Here is a 9,175-nt window from a genome sequence, read left to right on the forward strand (position 1 = left end):
AAGACACCCTATTGTCTGGTACAGAGACAATTTATGAACGCTTGGGTGTTTAAACGATCTACTACACATTTTACAGAAATAAAAAAAACATTGGGTGTTTAAACGTTGTACTACCCCTTTTTCAATAGAAAAAAGCAACAATAAAAAAAAACACATTTCAGAAGAAAAGGTTAAGGAAAGGGAATGTACCATTATGTTCAGTGAAGTTTGGTGACAAGACTCGGGACTCGAGCAGGAATGCAGTTATCCTTGGTGTGACCCCATGAGACTGTCTTGCTGCCTTTGCTGGGGTTTATCTAACTGAAGTACCTGTACGAAAAATAGAACACATCTGCATAACACTCATTATTCACAAGAAAATTTGTCAATGTCCAAAATGACCCATGAAGAAAATTATGCGAGGAATTTTAAGGCTGCGTTGGCCGGGTCACCTCTCGTGGCCAATGTTTCATAGCAACTTTAATTGTAGTGAACAGTTATAGGGTATATTACGAACAAAGTGCAATTTGGTTTTGTAGGAAACTATAACACACAAAACGACACTTGAATGCACTATGTTGAGGTACCTCTAAACGAACTCCAGGGTTTCATGGCGCCTCCTTCAGATACCTGATGTTGAACATGAAATATGTGCACCAAGCAGTGAGCAAACAGCGACTTCAGATTTGTCTCTAACACCAGCGACATGTCGACAAGGAGTGCAACGTGTACAAGGTCGTCTAGAAGTGTGCCAAGATGAAAAAGGAAGATGTAACGATATCAGAATAAGATCACACCAACGAGGCACCATTGTGGTGAGACAATCTACGATGAAGAGACAGTAATCGGGAGTCAACCGACGTACGGCCGCGATTTACTTTGCGGCGACTGAAATAAAACATGGCAAAAAAAAAAAAAATTTTGAAAATTATAAAAAGCGTTCTTTTTTTCTTTTTTTTTACCTTATTCTTTGAGCGCAGCCGGTAGCAGAGCAGTTGGGCGGCGTCACGAAAATCTGACAGACTCGCTAGCATTTCTCAACTTCGTACGGCGCCAGTCGGCACCACACATGAATGGTCGGCACTCTTAGTCTACCAGGGAAAAAAAAAGTACGAGCTCAGAGCCCAGCGTCGATCGCGACTTTCGTAAAGAGAAGCTCCGGTAACACTTCGGCGACTCGCGAGCGTTAAACAACGCCTCTTCGAATGAGCCCACGAATCCAACACGTCGAACGGTTTGCGCCGGTAAGCACGCTGGGAGCCAGGGGGCTGGAGGTTCAATATCCGAAAGAGGCGAGGCGCTGGTTTCTACGTCTATTTCGCACATGAGATAACAAGCCGAGTGATAGCTAGCCGAGTGTAAACACTGACTGAAGTTACATCAGAGTACACGCAGTCGAAATGACGTCTGCAACAGAGCACAGCCAGACGCTTTCAGCAGGGGACGCATGCGTTCAAATAAGCTGCGATTTCAAAACATCATGTATCCCTTCTGTCCTTCAGTGTTCACTTTGATCTGTGTATACCAAAGCACTCAATGCTGCAAGTAATAAAGTCGTCTATACGTACCTTTCGGAGCGATTGAAAGTGCGTTGGTTTCACTTGGAACCCACAAGCAAAGTGCGCGACGAACTTGACGAGCCGTTATCCGTCGGTCCCGCCATCGCCGCTGTCTCGCCGGTTTGGCGCGGTCGCGGTCGCTGCGCAGTGGCGCAATCGCGTAATCTCGGCGGCTTGGCTAGGCTTGGCTGGATCGGCGGATTCGGCCACTCGGCCGACTCGGCGGCTCGCTCAGCGGTTCAGCCGCTTGTCTGGCTCGATGGGCTACCGGTGGCTTGCTCGGCTCGCCTCCCTTCGGTGTTCAAACTGCCTCCGAAGCTCGAGCGCTGGAGCTTTCGCGCGCGCGGGTTGACGATGGAAACTTTTCTCATAAAACGAGTCTGTAACGTATCATTTGATGGCGCAAATGCACGTATTTTTCCCGTGGTTTTTACGGTGTGTGAATCTTGCGAAACAGGCGACGAAGAGTGGTGGGTGAAATGTGCTCGTGTGTGGTTGTGGATTTTGTGTACGACGTAGGATTACCCAGAAAGGTGGGTCAATATCGATAAATGTGCGGGTAAGAAGCACGTGACCTGTCAAGCCCATTAATCCTCATTATTTTATCGTGCGAACTGACATTGTCACGTATCGCGTTCGGTTTGGGTTCCAACATCGGTAACCTAACTTTTGTTGCATTAAAACTGCAATAAACATTTGTTTGAAAACGATCACTCCAATGAGCACGTCGTTATTGGGCTTTCTCATTGAAAGGTAGGTCGCGGGTGTCCCAGCTAGTTATTCTGAATGGTTTGGTGGTTGTCTAGCACTTCAAGCGCTCGAGGCTGTCTGTACTGTGTGCCGTACGTACACTTGCGCTTTCGATCAATGTGAATGTGTTTCCAACGCGGAACGTTTGTGTTCTGTGTGTATCCACCTCCAATATCGTTCTTTCTCGTATTGCCGTATGGTAACTCCTGCTGTTCTACAATATCATTCACGCGATGTCGTATATGTGGGCGTACCGATATCCACATGTTGCTTCACGGGCGATCAAGACTGTGTTACGTATCCTCTTAGTCCGCGGTATATGCCGACGTAATTCATGTTGGTAACTTGGAATTCGTTCTGAGATTTATTCACGCGATACTGATTCTCCTTTGGGCCCGTGATCGACGACCGATATTTATATATGGTGTGGCCGCGCAGTATGTCCATGTCGGTCACCAACATGCACGTGGTGTCGTATTCTATTCCAATAACCGTAAGTTCTGTCGGGATATTGTGCTTCGATATCGTGTTGTATACCAATAACCGCAAGTTATATTGGGATATTGTGCTCCAATATCCTGTTGTATACCAATAACCACATACTATATCGGGATATTGTGCTCCGATATGAATTCCCATCGTGCGTATTGGGTTAATCGGATAACAATAAGTTTTTATTGGTTTCCGTCAACTTCATTGGAATACAATATTTCCAATAAGCCGAGTTCATATTGGCCTTTTTCAATAGGGTTGTATGATTCATATGTGTTTATTTCACACAGAAATTTTTTATTCAAATGAGAAGTTTCAGTAGGGACATCTGCACTTGGAAGTGCGCAAACGGAGCGACGTCGCTCAAAACAACGTTGGCTGCAGCGAATTTTTCGCGGCGAGCGCGCTGCGGCGTGCACATGCACAGCCACGCCGTCTCTTCCAGAGCGCCACCGCTCCTCGAATTTGTTCATTACTCTACCCGTTTAACCCACTGTACCTGAACTCTTGATTTCGTCGTTAAACGCCGAGGCATTTGTGCCGTCTACAAAATTGCGTTTTATTCGCGATCACTTTCTGTTTTGGTCTGGGATGGAGAGCCCATAAAATGCCTCCTCTGTTTTCGGTTGCGTTTCATTCTTCTGCAATTTTTGTAAACTGTTTGTATCCTTATTTCTTTTGATGTGCTGCGGTTATGTGCGTATGCTATTGTGGGAACTTCTGCTACTGGTCGGTTTCAGCTAGCTAGTAGACACTCTCGCGATATCCAGTGGGCTGACTGGCGCGCCAACATTGAAGTTCGGGCATCTTCTTCTGATCACCTATTCTGAGGTGACACGACAAGGTTACTACGTTTTAACTTTCGCATCAAAAGCACGTTTTGAAAACAATTATAATATGTAAGGCCTTTTCTCCGGTGTTCAGACGCGATCAATATGTAATATGTAATATTCTGAACGGCTTTCAGCCTACTTAATGAATAAATATACGTCTGTTTCAATGCGCGCTATAATTTAATAGTCGTTACGGTTGTACTGAGTGGATACTGCTGTGCAAAGACAATGACCGTAATAGATTTTTTCAGCTCTTACGACAGGAAAATGGGGCTAGCAAACGTCTAGAACATCGCGGAGCATCTACTTTTTCATCTCGTCGTCTGCTTGCTAAAACTCCACGTCCGCTGGGGGCGCCACTGTCACCCTTCGCCGCGGCTCCAATATGTTTTCGGAGGAGCTTCCAGCATTGGAGAAGCTATATCGTATTTGCTATCGCATTATAAGTGAGAAGATAATCTACTTCAACACTTAGAACAACTGCCGCCGCAAACGAGGAAACAGACGGTCTTACATCACCGCATACACAACGTGCCCCCCCTCCCCCTCCCCCCCGCCTTCCCCCCCCCCCCAAAAAAAAAAGTAAAAATTAACAAACATGTAAAGAAGTTAGAGATTTCTTTTACTTTAAATGTAAACTACGCATTGCCGAACGCTCAACCTCAAGCCAAACGTAGATCTAGTGGTCGGAACCAAATGTCAAAGTTTAAGAACCAACTGTTATCTCATTAAAATATACATCAACTGATGTTTATAAGCGAGCCGCTGCGCTCCTGGCGGCACGCCACCGGCGCCTCGCATGCACGATGGGGACTGGGCAGACATGTACGTACCACGTTACCAGTAACGAGCTACTTTTACTTAGGTATATTTTCGGTAAGGAGTAAAGTATTTAGCTGCGTTCTTAGAAAAGGAACGAGTAGGTACTTGTAAGGCCGAGTAACCAGTAACAATATTTCGTTACTTTTGAGGACTATGACATGTACACAACGTTCAAGCAGTCTAGTTTTAATTGTGAGCTGAGTATGCTACTATTGCGTCAAAGGCAGATGGACAATCTGAGGAACAACTTACCAGTAGGACAGTATAGCATCGTTTATCACTGTACACGTCAGTTGAAATAGAAATGGAAATGTCCTTCACACAGGAACACAATAATGTTCGTTGGAGGAAGCTTCCAGAATCGTGTACAGACAGAATGTAAACCCAGAGGTTGCCAACGCGGGAAGGCACAGAACCCATTGTCAACTTCGAACTTTAGAAGCATAGAGAACAAAAAATAGAGGGGAATCCCAGATTCACCAGCTCTTCCTGAAGCAGAACACTGCCGTTCATTCGAGCGCGTCAGTAGAACGACTCTTCAGCGTCGCCGGAGATGTATTCTCAATGAAGCGGGGAAACAATTTATGAAAGGCAGGTACTGCTATGTGCAACGATTGCTGAAAAGAAAACAATAAACCATGAGACAAGATCAGTTGTATTTGGCCCTCAAAGTAACCAGAAAGGAAACTCTCTTTTGTGGTAAAGTAACGCATTCTTTTTGAGAATCGATAACGAGTAATGTTTTAGTTACGTTTTGAGTAAGTAACGAGTAACCGTATTTAGTGTCTTTTTTGGGGTACCGTGTCTGAGTACGGACAAGAAGCACGCCATTGGAACAACATTGGAACAAACAATTGGAATGCGATATCGTTGGTTTCAGTGTAAGTCCCAATGCTCTTTTTTGCTTCGCTTCCTAGCAATAACCTACCTCTTTAGTGGCCTGAGCAACAAAGTTAGCGGGGCTCATTACACCACAAATCGTCGTGTAAATAATGGGACGTGCGGGGGCTAATTCTGCGTGAATACCTTTAGAAGCAATGCTAAAGCCTGGTTCACATGCTGACCCAGTTGAAAATCCGCCATGTGGGTTTGGTGTGTCCTAGGTTTTTCTGGTGTGAACATCAGACCGGCCTGGTGTGTTCTGGTGCGCATATCAAACAAACCTAACGTGTTCTGGTGTGCCCCCAGAACACGGTAGGCTGCTTTGGTGTGTTCATCACACTATCCTAGTGTGGTCTGATGTGCGCACCAAAACGCACTAGGCTGGTCTGATGTGCACACCCAACACCACCTAGACAGAAGGCCTCCGCACGCGTCACCACAGTCAGATGGATCGAGGCGTGAGATAGCGCACAAGTGCTGCGTCAGGTTTCGCCTGGGACTCGTGTCCAATCAGCGCGTCGAAGGCAGGGCTCGGGTCCAATAGGCGAGTTAGCGCGATCCGACTCTGATGACATTTCATGAAGGAAAAGGAGGCCATGTGAAGGCTTTCATTCTTCTAGGTGGTGTTGGCACACCACAGCACACTGAATGGCATGATGTGTACATTATGCCACACCAGACGAGTCTAATGTGCACACTACGGCACACTAAACTGGCCTGATACTCACACCAGGGGCCTATGGCGTGCGTACATTAAGGATATATGCCTGGTGTTGAAAAAAAAACATGTTTTCTTGTAAAATGAAATAATATTTATGGAGCCCAAACACGGACATTTGACTTTATAAGGCGCTTAATTGAAGGGGCGATGCAACGATTCAGTTCGAATATTATGTATTTTGCGCAAGCATGCTGACACAGTGTAACAAAAGTTTACCCATACGCTCCAGCCTGAGGCACAGAATAGAGGTTTGTCTCGTCGACAATCATCGTCAACAGCTTGTTATCAATGGAAACTTGGAAATATTTCAGTGGGCTTTTGATATCATCAGAGGCCGTGAACACGGGTTCCGCAGGCTCCACAAAACACCGGTCTTCCTTTCGCCAGTCGAGAACATGCGGCGGTGACTTTCGTTTCTTTCTTGACGTTGACAGAACTGGACAGGCGGGCATTACGCATTCAGTTTCGTTATAGCTTGGAAATTCTGTTGTTAGGGCCTTCGTTGGCAAGTACTCCTCGTCACCGTCCCTCACTTCACTATCACTAAATGCCGCATCGGACAGTGTTCCACTTTCTAGGATCAAAACCACACAGGGACGATCGCGACTCCTTGTCTGGCTTAAAAATCCCGATAGAATTACCGTCAGGCAGCAGTAGAATACGAAATCTAAAAGAAAAGAGAACCGCGTTAAATTCTATCAGTAAACAGGTCAACATACGGATGTACTAAATCACGCCAAACAGGAAGCTTTCTCCCGACAATTACAGACGATTCCATGTGTATAGGTACCGTACTGAAAATTCCATCAAGATACGTAATTTGGGACACTGACTGCCAGTCAGCAACCTTGGTGGAACGTGATGGACCATCACGTTCCACCAAGATGGACCATCAGACGTCATCTGATGGTCCATCAGATGACGTCTGACTCCCACTGCCAAGGGAATTTCGTCAACAAGGGTAGCATTTATATAAGAGTGAAGCTATACGCACTCATAAATATCGCCAAATGCCTCGATAAAACAAAATGTTCGAGAAAAAACAAAGAAAAAAAAAGCAGAACCACCGCGGATCGAACCCGCGACCACATGCGTACTAAGCGGACACCTTAGCCCCTATGCTATGTGATCGCTTTGGGAAACTCTATTTCAGCATTCGTTTTATACGAGATTCTTCGGCTGCAAATTCAGTTAAGCCTTCAGCATGTTATGCAAAGCACTCGTACATCACTCGCCGTGCTTCAGTTCTACTCACCTGCCATGTAGAGTACTTTCGCGTCGTAGAACGATCCTTTTATTCGCGCGTCTCCGGCCCAATAGACTTGGTACACCTTGTTGGCTTCAACTACACCGCTAAAGTCCCTTACATCGTCGGAACTCACAACAGGCTGGGTCTTGTCGAGTAGAAATTCTACTAAAACATAGGACATTGTAGAGCCCGGGCAGGATCGACAGGTTGGAGCAAGCGGGAAAACAAAACGAGTTCGAGAGCGATCGTTCAGGAAAGCTCGGCGAAGCCTCTATGGGCGAAGCGAAGTGGCGTGTTCGGCTATCGGCGGGCTTCTTTCCGATCAAGGTTGTCGGTCGGCTGCGTGTCATATCTCTAACATCAGCGGTTTTTGGGCTCACGTCCCGAAATCGTTTTCTTGTGCATAGATTATTTTTCGTATTCATAGATTTGACGAAATAGTGTTATCCGAACGAACTTTACGTCCTTTGACCGTACGTCTGTCTGCACGTCAAAGCTTTTTGACCTACAGTCAGAGACAATCGATGTACAATCAGAATCGCCACCAAGAGACCCTGATGGCATTTCGCGGCGGCCGACTGCCACCAGGAAACCATCAGAAAGCCGACAAGTGGAGTCTGACTGGAGTTTGACTGTCGGTCAGAGTAACTTGTTGGCCAATCAGACATGCTTGACGTACAGTCAGGCACAGTCAGCGGTCTACTAGAAAACATTGGGTGCCAAACAGGGTTACATTGATGGATTTTTCCTTCGGGTGCGTACAATCTAGACTGAACACCCGCCCCTAAACTATCGCCCAATCTACTTCCCTGGCTAAACATTCATCGGCTTCAAACTACCGACACAATGTCAAATATAAGCACGGAAGGAAACACCACTGAAGTCAGAGCTACTAGGCGACTCCTCTCTCACACGATACACATATCTACTATGTACATTTTTCCCCGACTTTCATACGTTTCAGGGTAAAATAAGTCTGCGCTATGGAATCCAGAACTTTAAAAATGCAAAATTAACATATTTATCAGCAAAAGACTGCTTGCCTTTCAAACAGCAGATCGAAGTGCGTATCAAGGCGAGGACGAGAACGACGCATTCTGGGCGCCGCCATGCTGATCGGAGTTGACGGGGTACCTGGAGAAGCCCTGGCGGCGACAATTCGAGACCACGAAAGACGAAAATAGAACACGTATCTCCTGACACACGTTGAGAACTTCGCTTGAGTATTGCTTTCGGTCCCAAAAAACTAATATTATATTGTATGTACCCAAGGAGATACACTGTGCCTTAAAGGGCTGAAAAAAATTTTCAAAACACGAATGGGAAATTTTGCGTTGTTAGAAGTGGTGGGAATCGTCGGAGGCATCTGTGTAGACTGGGCGAACGGCCGCGAGGAGGGAGGTGTCATCGATGGCGTGCAGATTATTTGTGCCATAGTTGTAGCAGAGATACAAGAACATTATTTTGTGTTTTACTACTTTAGAGAGTTGAATGTTGCGGGGATAATTACTTTGTTTGGCCCGACAGCTCGTTAGAGCGCAAAGGATGGATAACAAACGTTCATGGAAGCAATTCACGAGGAAGGTAAAGATATTTTTTTGTTTCTTCTTGTGTTTGCTGCATTGAAATTCGGGGATTTCGCATTTTTAGATCTGCTGAGACACTTGTGGCTTGATCTTCAGTGAACGTTACGAGCCTGAATGTATAGCCTTATAGAAGAAAAAATTCGGGGGGGCCATCAATTCCAAAGATTTTGTTACCCAGCATAGCCAGCCGGCGAGTATATTCTAGAGTTGTCATTTGGACGGCAGCTTGAGTTGTCTTCACCACAGGTGGGGTCGCTCTATCATAATCGCCGCGCGATCGGGATGTGCTTCTCTTGTCTCCC

The sequence above is a fragment of the Ixodes scapularis genome, unplaced genomic scaffold (genome assembly GCF_016920785.2).
Source record: "Ixodes scapularis isolate PalLabHiFi unplaced genomic scaffold, ASM1692078v2 PGA_scaffold11__112_contigs__length_91849675, whole genome shotgun sequence".
In the NCBI taxonomy this organism is placed as follows: domain Eukaryota; kingdom Metazoa; phylum Arthropoda; class Arachnida; order Ixodida; family Ixodidae; genus Ixodes; species Ixodes scapularis.